This window comes from Schistocerca piceifrons, chromosome 5, assembly GCF_021461385.2.
Source record: "Schistocerca piceifrons isolate TAMUIC-IGC-003096 chromosome 5, iqSchPice1.1, whole genome shotgun sequence".
In the NCBI taxonomy this organism is placed as follows: domain Eukaryota; kingdom Metazoa; phylum Arthropoda; class Insecta; order Orthoptera; family Acrididae; genus Schistocerca; species Schistocerca piceifrons.
The window spans coordinates 115,460,246-115,474,196 of NC_060142.1; the positions used below are offsets into that span (position 1 = coordinate 115,460,246).

General features: G+C 44.5%; 1 protein-coding gene and 1 pseudogene across 1 annotated transcript in view; one reads left to right on the forward strand and one right to left on the reverse strand.

Moving 5' to 3' along the window:
• The window catches only part of LOC124798778 (juvenile hormone esterase-like), a 368,794-nt gene that overhangs the window by 14,129 nt on the left and 340,714 nt on the right, over positions 1-13,951 (forward strand). The window lies entirely within an intron of this gene.
• On the reverse strand, positions 12,971-13,088 carry LOC124799893 (annotated as a pseudogene).

A 13,951-nucleotide genomic window follows, 5' to 3' on the forward strand; every position in this document is an offset into this window, starting at 1 on the left:
ACATAGTGATGCATATCATGCTTTCTTGTATGACACCAGAATTTTTCGTCTGCTCTACTATCCATCACTCTTCAACCATCAAGACCCAACAATACATGATCATGTGCCTGATGCAATACTTCTTACCTCAGTAACAATGGAATCATCAAGTGTAGTCCAAAATCTGTTGACTTGCAGAGTAAACCCTTTTCATTACAAACTATGGCTGCTACTTAAATACCTGATAGTCTGTATCAGCTGCCTGCAGTTCCTACCAGTCACATTTTTTCAAGTTTTTATAGTATTGTGACCTTACAGTTCAAAGTATCTGTATTTGTATACTTCTTACAAGGCCCAAGAATGATTTTGTAGTCAAACTCAACCAACTTAACATCCAATCTTGTTAACCTGTTAGAGGAATTCTTAAAAACCAATAGCCATTTCAATGGAGCATGATCTGTTACAGCTTTGAATTTCTATCCGTACATGTAATATCGAAAATAAGTGATCCCATAGATCACTGCCAACATTTCCTTCTCTGTGGTGCAGTAGTTTCATTCCACTCTTTTTAGCTGGGCGCACTACAGGATGCTCTGTACTATCGATATTCTGACTGAGAACACAACCAAGTGCGCTATTGCTAGCATCACAGGAAAGGATGAATGCCTTGGCAAAATCATGAAACACCATGGTTGGGTCTTCAGTTAAAACTTTTTCCAGCACGTGATTTTCTGCAGTTGCTAAGTCTCAGAAAAGATTGTAAGTGTTTCATTGTTTGAGGGATTGAAAATTCAAATAGTGCCAACACTAAACAAGGGTCAGTTTGTACACCTTCACTAATAACATAACCTAAGTACTTGAGTCTGTGCAAAATTAATTTTTCAATAATTAGTGAAAGACATACTGCCCTTTGTCTACTGAACTCTTCCTCCAATGTTTTATATGGTCGATAATATTTTCCGAGAAATACTATCGTACCATCAAGATATACCACACATTTTCTAGCTTTTAGGCCTGCCAAACCCCCATTTAACGGTCTGTAAAATGTGGCTGGTACATTTTTAAGCCTGAATAGCATCATGCAGTATTTAAGATGCCCCCACGGTACTGTAAAAACTGTTTTAAGTCTGTGCTCTGATTCTACCTCCATCTGCTGGTAGCTGCTCCACAGGTCCATTGTGGAGAAGTATTTGCATCTGCCTAATTTATTAAGTGTCTCCATGGTATTAGGTATGGAAAGGAGTTGGTGATGGTTTGATCATTGAAGTAGGCGAACCAGAACCATACACTCATTTTTCACGTTACTTACACACACTATGCTTCTCTATACAAAACAGTTCATTGTATATGAATGCTGGTTACTTTCAAGTGTCACAACCACAAATAACATTTCTTATGGTAAATCAGTACATTCAGAGACCCAAACTAACTACCTTGTACCGGACAGTACGTTGTCATGGGAACACATCTTTAGTATGCAGTTAGCAACGCCTTCATGATCGGTGCATCTTGCGACATTGTTTCACTTGCGGCAGTATCACACAGTGGGAAAAAAACACCCTCCAAGCTCAAGTGTATGCTCCAGGGAACTGGCTTTATTATGGTGTTTAGTAAGGAAATCGATCCTCAGAGTTGCAACAATCTGTGGCAATACCCCCATATGGTCAGAAAAAGTCTTAGCTCAATGCTAAACGTGAGCAGTGTTATATCCATATCACCAGCTCCATGTAACCTTTAACACGGAGACCCTAGTATTTTTCTATCCAAAAGATATAGCACAATTACCAATACCTACACCTCTGTATCTGCTAAGAACCTATGTTCCTTGCCACTAGCGAAACTCCACAAGCTGCGTTCTATCTCTGCATCCAATAGTGCAGTATCAAATTTTACTGGGAAAGCTTTTCTACAGCTGATACTTTCCCCATTCTCATTTAACAAAAACTTTCGCCGATTTCGATTTTACCGTTTCTTACTCTGTACTCCTGTGCTTTGCGACCTACTTGTCCACACTCGTAGCATTCCGACTGATGACTAAGTTGTTAGAGGTGGTCCTCACGCCGAAACCGGTGAAATTTTATTACTGATGCAAACACATGACGGTCGCTGCGAACTCTACTTGCTATATCTAGCTGCAGCCAAATCAGAAAGATTCTCCGTTCTAAAACAACACAACATTTCAGCAGGAATGCTGACAAATATATGTCGAGAGCCCTATTCTCAGCTTCTCAGTGCAGTACCATATTGACCTTCTCATTCTGCATTAGCTCATATGTTTGGACATTGATGTTTCGGATCCTGCTTGAGAATGATTTGACAGACTCATTGCGCTTCTGAGCTAAACGTTCAATTTCTCCCTAAAGAAGTGGTTACTGGTCTCTTTATGATTCCTCACCTAGCTGTTACCTTGATTGCGCATTCCACAGGGTCTCGTGGTAAGTAATATATGCCTTTCCAGTCAACCTAAACTTGACCATATGAAGTCATGTTTCGTTAGACCAACCGCCCAGGGCGCTTGACTGACAAATTGAGAAAGACAATTACGTCCTCTGTAGCCCTGCCAGAAAAAGGGGCCGGCCGCGGTGGTCTCGCGGTTCTAGGCGCTCAGTCCGGAACCGCGGCACTGCTACGGTCGCAGGTTCGAATCCTGCCTCGGGCTTGGATGTGTGTGATGTCCTTAGGTTAGTTAGGTTTAAGTAGTTCTAAGTTCTAGGAGACTGATGACCTCAGAAGTTAAGTCCCATAGTGCTCAGAGCCATTTGAACCAGAAAAAGGGGTATATGAAATTTGCTATTGCAGAATCGATAGAAGGAGAACGTACAATCAGTATAATCTTACCTCCAAGTTGCCCTAGTACTTAGTGCTTCTCGACATGCAATACCTTTGCGTGGTTCTTGCAACGTTCTGCTTCTGTTCAAGTGCTACCTGCACCCTAACAATCCCCTCTGTCATAGTGGCAACACAATTACCCGTATTAACGGTCTGTGTTTCTACTGGCATCTTGCTTTCTCTACAACTGCCCAGACAATAAAGGACTATACATTGCAGAAGGAAGTGAACACCAGGTTCACACAACAGAGTACACAATACACAAGAACTTCTATAACCTTCTCCACTCGTGAGTGAGTGGCGGATAGTGGTGGGTCCACTTGTCTGGCTGGAAGACAACAGTGGGAATGGGTGGCATGGCTGCCTCCTTACGCAACAGCAACATGTACGAGATGGTACACAGTGTTAGTAATACAGGGTGATTCAAAAAGAATACCACAACTTTAAAAATGTGTATTTAATGAAAGAAACATAATATAACCTTCTGTTATACATCATTACAAAGAGTATTTAAAAAGGTTTTTTTTTCACTCAAAAACAAGTTCAGAGATGTTCAATATGGCCGCCTCCAGACACACGAGCAATATCAACCCGATACTCCAACTCGTTCCACACTCTCTGTAGCATATCAGGCGTAACAGTTTGGATAGCTACTGTTATTTCTCGTTTCAAATCATCAATGGTGGCTGGGAGAGGTGGCCGAAACACCATATCCTTAACATACCCCCATAAGAAAAAATCGCAGGGGGTAAGATCGGGGCTTCTTGGAGGCCAGTAATGAAGTGCTCTGTCACGGGCTGCTTGGCGGCCGATCCATCGCCTCGGGTAGTTGACGTTCAGGTTTCATAACTAACCTTTTTCGTAGGACTCTCCATACAGTTGATTGTGGAATTTGCAGCTCTCTGCTAGCTCTGCGAGTCGATTTTCCTGGGCTGCGAACAAATGCTTGCTGGATGCGTGCTACATTTTCATCACTCGTTCTCGGCCGTCCAGAACTTTTCCCTTTGCACAAACACCCATTCTCTGTAAACTGTTTATACCAACGTTTAATACACCACCTATCAGGAGGTTTAACACCATACTTCGTTCGAAATGCACGCTGAACAACTGTCGTCGATTCACTTCTGCCGTACTCAATAACACAAAAAGCTTTCTGTTGAGCGGTCGCCATCTTAGCATCAACTGACGCTGACGCCTAGTCAACAGCGCCTCAAGCGAACAAATGTACAACTAAATGAAACTTTATAGCTCCCTTAATTCGCCGACAGATAGTGCTTAGCTCTGCCTTTTGTCGTTGCAGAGTTTTAAATTCCTAAAGTTGTGGTATTCTTTTTGAATCACCCTGTACTTCTGAGACAGCACGGGATGCCTCTCCTGGTAGGCCAGTGGCCGATTTTCCTACCTAGTCCAGACAAGTATAGAGGACAGGTGTGCTAGTCATAAAGGGTTCCAGCGTTTAGTGGGTAATGAGCCCCTCAGGGAAATAATCGACATGTCGTGAAAGAATACAAGGGTGCATTCGGTATGTTTGCCAGGGGATACCATCTGAGACATGGAGGAGGCTGTGGCAGCAGCTGCCGAGTGGGTGCAAATCGTGGCTTGTGTTAGGAATGTCACGTGCTGCTTGGGTTCTGAGACCATCCTCAATTCCTCATGGCTGAGTTGGTGAAGACAGCTAGAATGTACACAGGGTGCAGCAGTGTAGGGTAAGCATAGTATTTGTAACATCGACCCAGGGATGATCATGGTCAGCTGGTTTGGACAGGGTGGGATGTCTACACTAGAGGCCCAGACGATTATGTGACGGTATCGAATGCGAATTAATCGAACTCCGCTGCTGGGTGGAGAGCTATAGGGTTCCACTTAATAGGTCAGGCATGCTCTACAAGCAGGAGGAAGATACACGGGTAGCGGAATATGTATGGCGTGCACATGAGGTTTACGCCGGTTAGAGGAACCCCCCGCCGCTTTCCATTGGCACCAGAGACGAAATCGAACATACATCAACCATATCATTTTCAGAGAAGCTCGTTCTCGCAGATCGGAAACAGAACGAGTTAATACACTAAAGCGCCAAAGAAACTGGTATAGGCATGCATATTCAAATACGGAGATATGTAAACAGCAGAATACGGCGCTGCGGTCGGCAACGCCTATATAAGATAACAAGTGTCTGGCGCAGTTAGATCGATTACCGCTGCTACAATGGCAGCTTATCGAGATTTAAGTGAGTTTGAACGTGGTGTTATAATCGGCGCGCGAGCCATGGGACACATCATCTCCGAGGTAGCAATGAAGTGGGGATTTTCCCGTACGACCATTTCACGAGTGTACCGTGAATATCAGGAATCTGGTAAAACATCAGATCTCCGACATCGTTGCGGCAGGAAAAAGATCCTGCAAGAACGGGACTAACGACGATTGAAGAGAATCGTTTAACGTGACAGAAGTGTAACTCTTCCGCAAATTGCTGCAGATTTCAGTGCTGGGCCATCAACAAGTGTCAGCGTGCGAACCATTCAACGAAACAGAATCGATATGGGCTTTCGGAGCCGAAGGCCTACTCGTGGGCTCTTGATCACTGCACGAGACAAAGCTTTACGCCTCGCCTGAGACCATCAACACCGACATTGAACTGTTGATGACTGGAAATGTTGCCTGGTCGGACGAGTCTCGTTTCCAATTGGACGTGTACGGGTATGGAGACAACGTCATGAATCCATGGACCCTCCATGTCAGCAGTCGACTGTTCAAGCTTGTGGAGGCTCTGTACTGGCGTGGGGCGTGTGCAGTTGGAGTGATATGGCACCCCTGATACGTCTAGATACGATTCTGACAGGTGACACGTACGTAAGCATCCTGTCTGATCACCTGCATCCATTCACGACCATTGTGCATTCCGACTGACTTGGGCAATTCCAGCAAGACAATGCGTCACGTCAGGCATTCAGAATTTCTACAGAGTGGCTCCAGGAACACGCTTCTGATATGAACACTTCCGCTGGCCACCAAACTCCCCAGACATGAACATTATTGAGCATATTTAAGATGCCTTGCAACGTGCTGTTCGGAAGAGATCTCCAGCCGTCGTACTCTTACGGATTTATGGACAGCCCTGCGGGATTCATGATGTTACTTCCCTCCAGCACTACTTCAGACATTAGTCGAGTCTAAGCCACGTCGTGTTGCGGCACTTCTGCGTGCTCGCGCGAGCCCTACACGATATTAGGCAGGTGTAGCAGTTTCTTAGTCTCTTGAGTGTATAATAGTAATATATAAGTGTGACCTCTTGAGACAATCACGCTAAATGCTGCGAGCAGTGTGGATGGTGGACAGGGGGAGCTACGTACGTAGTGAGCGGAAAACTGGGAATTTGGGTCGGACGGGATGCGTGCTCTGATGGCCGAGCGATCACTCGCATAAAGCGGAAAAACCGGATCCGATTCTGTTCTATCTGACATGTCCGAAAGAGTAGACACCAGACGCATAATAATAACATTAACATTTAATAAAGTAAGATCGCCTTTCGCGTCAAAACATTAGTGGTTCCCTTACATACTGTATTTACTTCCGAGTCACATCTGTTCTCAAGTCTTGCGTTCCTCTCCCAGCTCTTGTGATTCATCATCGCTCCATATGGTGCGGTCGCTACCTCCGCCTACGTGGGAACCAGCTTCCGACTTGCTGCCTTCTTATTCTGCGGCACTGCTTGAAGCAGCGAATTGATTTTGGCCGACTTCGATTATACGTAAGTCTGAAAAATTAAATACCCTTCAAACAGGGGAAACCTCACAAGCAGACCTGTTCCTAAGTCTATAAAAATGTAGACAACAAAAACTGTCATGTGTTTCTAATGTTTCCAGTCTAACTACTGAATATGCCTTACGATGAAAGCGGAATACGTCTAGTGATAGACATTCTCAGCTTGCAGAAAGCTTACTATGAAAACGCCGAAATCATTATAAAATGTCAGTAGAGATTGAGGGGTGCCTTTGTGCAGATATGTCCATATATCCAGTGAAACAGTCGTACTAATACCAATAAAAATGCAGTTGCCAGTAGGACTGTTGATATTTTTAAAAATGTCTGGAATCCGATATATCGATATTTAAAAACTCATTATCGGCGCTCGATGTATCTAAAAGAATTATCGATATATCGTCGGGAGAAAAAAAAAGAAAAAAATGGTTGCGCATTGTAAATATACTGCAGCTTTAGAGCTGAATATTTAGGTATCGATTTATTATAAGATATTGTGTACATCAACAAACTAGCAGTCTGCTTATCCCCCTTAGAGCAAGAGTTGAAAGGAAAAAGATGCACGCTCACGGTTGGTGGTAAACGTTCTGCTAACAATGGTAATTGCATGTAAGTGGCACAATAAAGGAGTCCCATGGGTCCGTCGTTCGGTTTCGTGGCATATCGGATTTTTGGATCGCTTCATGCCGGCTTACCTGTTTTTCGTTTTCGTGAACGCCCGCAAACTAGTAGTTGTGTCGAAATTGCGAGGTGAAGTTAAACGTTGCAGTGTCTGTTGGCAGCACCGGACGCCGATTACGTCAGAATTTCCATCACACGTCTCCGTCCACCGCAAAGACCAATCTTGTCATTTAGATTTTTGTTTGAAGAAATAACACGCTAGCTGCGATAAAAATCGTTTTTTAACGCAACTGGTGTGCTGCTGCTTCACATCGGAAATCTTGTTATTCCATCCACACCGCCACCCCACAGTGCAACTGGACTACTTCTTTGTGTCATCTATACTTGCTTCACACAATCAAGGAAGAAGACTGGACGTGATGAAAGCTCAAAAAGTAGTAAAACTCCTTCACACAAGTAAAATTGCGCTATACAACAATTTTAAAAGAACAATTTCAAATATTTATCGAAAATTGCGAAAAAAATATAAAATAGAAATATCGGCGTTCGATATAGCCATTTCGATATCGATACAGCGCTGAAAAAGTCCCGCATTGATATATTCATATTTGTTGAAAAAGTATCGATATATGCATATTTTATCAACAGTCCTGCCTGCCAGGCTTCTTTATTTTCTCTCTTTTCATTTTTCTTAAAGTACACCTACATCTACATGGATACTCTCCCAATCACACTTCAGTGCCTGGCGTAGGGCTCTTCGAACCGCCTCCACAATAATTCTCTATTACAGAGTGCGTTCCATAAGCAATGCGATCAATTTTTTTCTGACGCAACGGTACACCACAGCGTGCCGTAACCGGCTGGGTGTCTTTGTCTCATTCGGCTGCGAGCTGCCGGAGAATCAAGACTTGCGTTTCTGTCAACCCCGTTTTGAGTTTATGTAACATGGCACAATGGATCATTCTGTAGAGCAACGTCACGCTATCAGATTTTGCGTTAAACTTGGGAAGTCCGCCACCGAAACATTTCCATTACTTGAGCATGCCTTTTGGGAATGATTGCTTGTCCAAATCAAAAGTTTTCCGATGGCACAAGTCGTTCATGGAGGGCCGAGATCACCGACGAACCTCGCAGTGGACGGCCATCAACCGCACGAGTCGACGAAAATGTGACGCGTGTACGCAATTGTTTGAACTCTGACAGACGGTTGAGGCTTCAATTGATAGCACAAACTCTAAACATGTCAAAAACAACCGTTTTCCGCATTGTGGCTGAAGATTTGAATATGAGAGTGCCAAACTCGTGCCAAAAGTGTTGACCGACGAACACAAGCACATGCGAGTGCTTCGGTGCCGAAAAATGTTGGAAATGTGTGAAAAATGGTTCAAATGGCTCTGAGCACTATGGGACTTAACTTCTGAGGTCATCAGTCCCCTAGAACTTACGACAACTTAAACCTAACTAACCTAAGGACCACACGCATCCATGCCCGGAAATGTGAGAAAATGATCCTCATTTTTTAAACTCGGTTATCACTGGTGATGTGAGTCGTGGATTTTTGAGTACGACCCTGAGACAAAAAGGCAGAGTTCAGAGTGGCACACCCCATCGACGCACCGTCCCAAGCAGGCACGCATGAGCAAGTCCAGGATCAAAACCGTGCTCACTGTCTTTTTTGACGTCAGAGGCATTGTCTGCGACGAATTCGTACCTACCGGGACTACAGTGAATTCAGCTTTCTACTTGGAAGTATTGAAAAGGAGGGTCCCGCGCTGCCGAAGCGCCGCCATCAATGACACGTGGAAACTTCACAACGACAACGCGCCAAGTCACAGCGCCTTCATTGTCAACGACTTCCTGGCCGGGGCCAAGACCCCATTGGTTCCCCAGCCTTCTTACAGTCCCTGGCTCCCACTGACTTTTTTTTGTTTCCTCGGTTAAAAGGAGTCATGAAAGGAAAACATTGGGACATGATTGAAAGCATCCAGGCGCATGTTACATCAGCTCTAAAGGACATTCCGGAAAACCAGGATGCCTTCTGGGCATGGAAACACCGCCTCCAGAAGTGTATCGACGCAAGAGGGTGCTATTTTGAAAATTTTCGATTATTTGTACGAATATATTCAATAAATTATTTTTTTATGAATTTGGTCGCATTTCTTATGGAACGCACCTTGTATTCCGTTCTCAAACAGTGTGAGGAAGAAACGAACACCTATATCATTCCGTATCAGATCTGATTTCCATTATTTATGATCGTTTCTCCCTATGTAGGTCGACGTCAACAAAATATCCACATATTTTAACTATATATTTGGCACTTTAAAAGACTATGGTTTTAAACTTACTTAAATGTGCAGTAAGTTCATCGCATAGTAAGAGCACTGAAAATAGTGTGCAGGAACTGAGAAATCAGAGTCTTTAGGTGAAACTGAGAAGAAAACTTCAAATGAACATGGGTCCTGATACGCAGGATTTTCGAACTATTGGGACTGTCAAAAATGGTTCAAATGGCTCTGAGCACTATGGGACTCAACTGCTGAGGCCATTAGTCCCCTAGAACTTAGAACTAGTTAAACCTAACTAACCTAAGGACATCGAAACATCCATGCCCGAGGCAGGATTCGAACCTGCGACCGTAGCGGTCTTGCGGTTCCAGACTGCAGCGCCTTTAACCGCACGGCCACTTCGGCCGGCTTGGGACTGTCATGCATAGAATGTCAGTTGAAGTAAATGCACTTTACTCTTGTGAATTACTGCATTTTACGAAAGCTGATAACACCTCACTCAAAGCATTGACAGTATCCATCCTTCACACAAATGCAGGCTGCACCTTTTGGCTTCCGTAGTCGGGAGCAGAGGGCAGTAACGCACAAGCCGCGCAACAAAAGATGCCCCATCACTGAAGGAAAGAGAAAGTCGGTGGGCGGAAGTGGGGTTAGCGTGGAGGACATAAAGCTCGTCCACCTCGATCCAGCCTTTGGTCAGGGCAATGCGCATGGAGAGCCGCAGAAATAAGCAATAGCGACGTTGTACGAGGGCACTTCAAAAGCTAAGTCCCACATGTCGTACCATTGTACACCAACATTGGTGCATTGTCAGAAGGAAGTGCGTGCTTCAAGTTCCCTGCAGACACGGATCTGCTGCTATGCGAATGACGGGTGCATCACAGTGTGGGGGTGAAGTGGCGCAGCAACTGGAAACGCAGTCGAAAGTCGAAGTACGCCGGACTATACGGTTCTTGTGGGCGAAACGCCTAAATTACACTCAGATTCACCGTGAAATTATGGTGGCTAAAGCCACACAGACGTGGCTGATGCTGATCGGGAAGGAAGGCCACCGACATCCAGCACAGGCGACAATGTCCAGGCGATAGAGGAACTGATTCCCAGCAGTTACAGATTTTCCAACGATGAGGACGGCCACACAGCGGTTCTCCTATGGCTCCGTGAACAAGCAGCGGATTTCTATCGTCGAGGGACTCACTGACTGGAAAAACGTTCCAGCTGTTTACAGAGACTTGGTAATTACGTTGAAAAACAGTGTCATGTGTGTGTGTCTGTTTGAAGTTCAGTGCAGCATTCAGTAAAAGCTACTTGGCCTTTCATAGTAATGGGTAACTTACTTTTCAAGAGTCCACTCGTTTTCGTTGTGGTCTTCAATCCGAAGCCTTGTTTGTGGCAACTCTCCATACTTCTCTATCCTGTGCAAGCCTCTTCATCTCCGAGTAACTACCGCAACCTACATCCTTCTGAATCTGCTTGCTGTATTCGTCTCCCTCAACGATTTTTACCACCCCTCCCCCCCCCACACACACACACAAACACACTTCCCTCCAATACTAAATTAATGATCCCTTGATGCCTCAGAACATGTCCTACCAACCGATCCCTTCTTCTAGTCAGGCACTGCCACAAATTTCTGTTCTCCCCAATTCTATTCAGTACCTCCTCATTAGTTAACGTTATCTACCCACCTAATCTTCAGCATTCTTATGTAGTACCACATTCCAAAGCCTTTATTCTCTCCTTGTCTAAACTGTTTATCATCCACGTTTCCCCTCCGTACATGGCCACACTCCATACAAATACTTCTTGACACTTAAATCTATACTCGATGTTAACAAATTCTTCTTATTCAGAAACGATTTTCTTGCCATTACCAGACTACGCTTCATATGCCCTCTACTTCGGCTATCGTCGGTTTTTTGCTCCCTAAATAGAAAACCTCGTTTACTACTTTAAGTGTCTCGTTTCCTAATCAGATTCCCTTAGCATTACCTGATTTAATTCGGCTACATTCCATCATCCTCGCTTTGCTTTTGTTGACGTTCGTCTTTTAACCTCCTTCCCAGACACTTCCCATTCCGTTCAGCAGGTTTTCTAAGTCTTTGCTGTTCCTGACAGAATTACGTCATCGGGGAACCTCACTTTTTTTTTTCTTCTCCCTGGACTTCAATTCCTGCTCCAAATTTTTCGTCTATTTCAGTAACTGCTTGCTCAGTGTAGATATCGGATAAGATCTGGGTAAGCTACAACCCTGTCTCGCTCCATCAACTAATGATACCCTTCCATGCCCCTCGACTCTTATACCGTTGTTACACGAAGCAAATTCCTTTAGCTATTGCTAGTACCGAGTCAACGTGTTAGGCAAGTAAAGTCCTTACGCCATTGCTCGCTTGTATAGCATTGTGTCTGGTCTGAACAAGTGTTCGCTGACAATGCCAGTATACATGTTGGGGTTGATCTTGAATTGTGGCGTCCTAGAACAGCTCACAGCAATTTACGAACTTCCAATAAGCAGTTGAAAAACGATCGTAAGTGAGATAGTAACAAAAGCTGATTGTCTAATATTGCAGAAACTAGGGACGTTTGGACCTGTGTTGATAACGGGTTTCATTCTACTTTGACATGAACAGTCAGATGGTCAAGGCGAATCTCTTAAAGAACGAGGAGTGGCGCCGCTCTTATTTACATTTTACTAACAATTAAAGAGGATCAACCACAGCAAATCGCAACATCGACTGCAGAGATTCACACATTACGACTGTCGGTAGCCATCTGACTATATCGGTGGATAGCTTTAAAGGGGTAAAAGCGTGGAAATGCTGGCCATCGACCCACTCTGCAGACAAGATGTTGAGTCACAGCCTGCAACCTTCTCGACTGTAATGCTTTATGAGTCACACGGAGATTGACTGACTGCCAAATAGCAGCGCTGGTCTGGGACTTGAGTGACAGCTTTCTGGCACATGATCGGCACGACAGCTGGTCGTGTTGTTACGAAGCCCCGAGATTCCAAAGTCCCCAGTCTCAAGCTGAGGCTGCCGTGGGCACATTTCAGCACTGGCAGGTCAGCTGGCTTACTGGAGGCCCTTCTGCCAAGTGTAGTTTCCCGGGACGTCAATCTGCCTGCCCAGGTGAAAGAATATTGAGACCAGCAGCGCGGTGAAACTCGAGCGGTAGCTTCAGATCATATGCCACGCCGAACAACTCACGCGCCACACAAAGTTCAGCGAAATAAAAAATAACGTGCACTGTAATAACCGCTGATGTACTCAAGTTATTATTGTTACATTAAGCACTCCATCTTCAGGCCACAAGTGGCCCAACGGGACCGTTCGACCGCCGTGTCATCCTCAGATGAGAATGCGGATAGGAGGGGCGTGTGGTCAGCATACCGCTCTCCTGGTCGTTACGATGATTTTCTGTGACCGGAGCCGCGACTGTTCGGTGGAGTAGCTCCTCAATTGGCATCACGAGTCTGAGTGCACCCCGAAAAATGGCAACAGCGCATGGCGGCCGGGATGGTCACCCATCCAAATGCCGGCCACACCCGACAGCGCTTAACTTCGGTGATCTGACGGGAACCGGTGTATCCACTGCGGCAAGGCCATTGCCCATATTGTTACATTAACATGTTACATATTTTATCGTTAAAATCCTAGCCGTTTGAGGCACTTTAAATGTTGGGGTGAACGCAGTCACTGTCGGGAGTGGAAGACAAGAGACCGTGACACTCCCTCACCCCTACAAAACCCAAACCTGGATCCTCACCTGGTCCGGGTTCGCTGACTAAAATAAATAAAAGATATTTAATGGATGCCACTCAGATCAGTGCATCAAGGAGTTCACATTATGACGAAGACGTAAAAGACTTCTCAAAAAGTTAAAGAAACCGATAAACGAAGCAATTATACTAGAAACGATAATGGCGGAATTTTAAATGAAAGTGATACAAAAACTAAAGAACGGTTTTTCATTGGGGGTGTTTTGGGCATGAGGTACTAAAAATTTGGTATAGTGGAAGATGAAAATCACAGAGACGGAGACCAAAGGGGTAATTATTAATTGAAGAGCAAAATTTGTTAAGTATGAAGGGATAAAGTAAATAAAAGAAAAGAAAATATCAAATAGAATAAGACGGCTATTAAAGAAAAGAGAGATTAAAACTAATGATAACAGGAATACGATACGGTATCGCCAAGAAAACAAAACAGTTCGGAAATTTGTTCGAAAGAATATGAGAAGAAATAAACAACATTTACTTAGAGAAACGAGAGAAAAGAATAAGAATATGAAGAGGAGGAGGAGGAGATTAATGTTTAACGCTCCGTCGACAACAAGGTCATTAGAGGCGGATGGTTCAAATGGCTCTAAGCACTAAGGGACTTAACATCTGAGGTCATCAGTCCCCCAGACTTAGAACTACGTAAACCTGACTAACCTAAGGACATCACACACATCCATGCCCGAGACAGGAT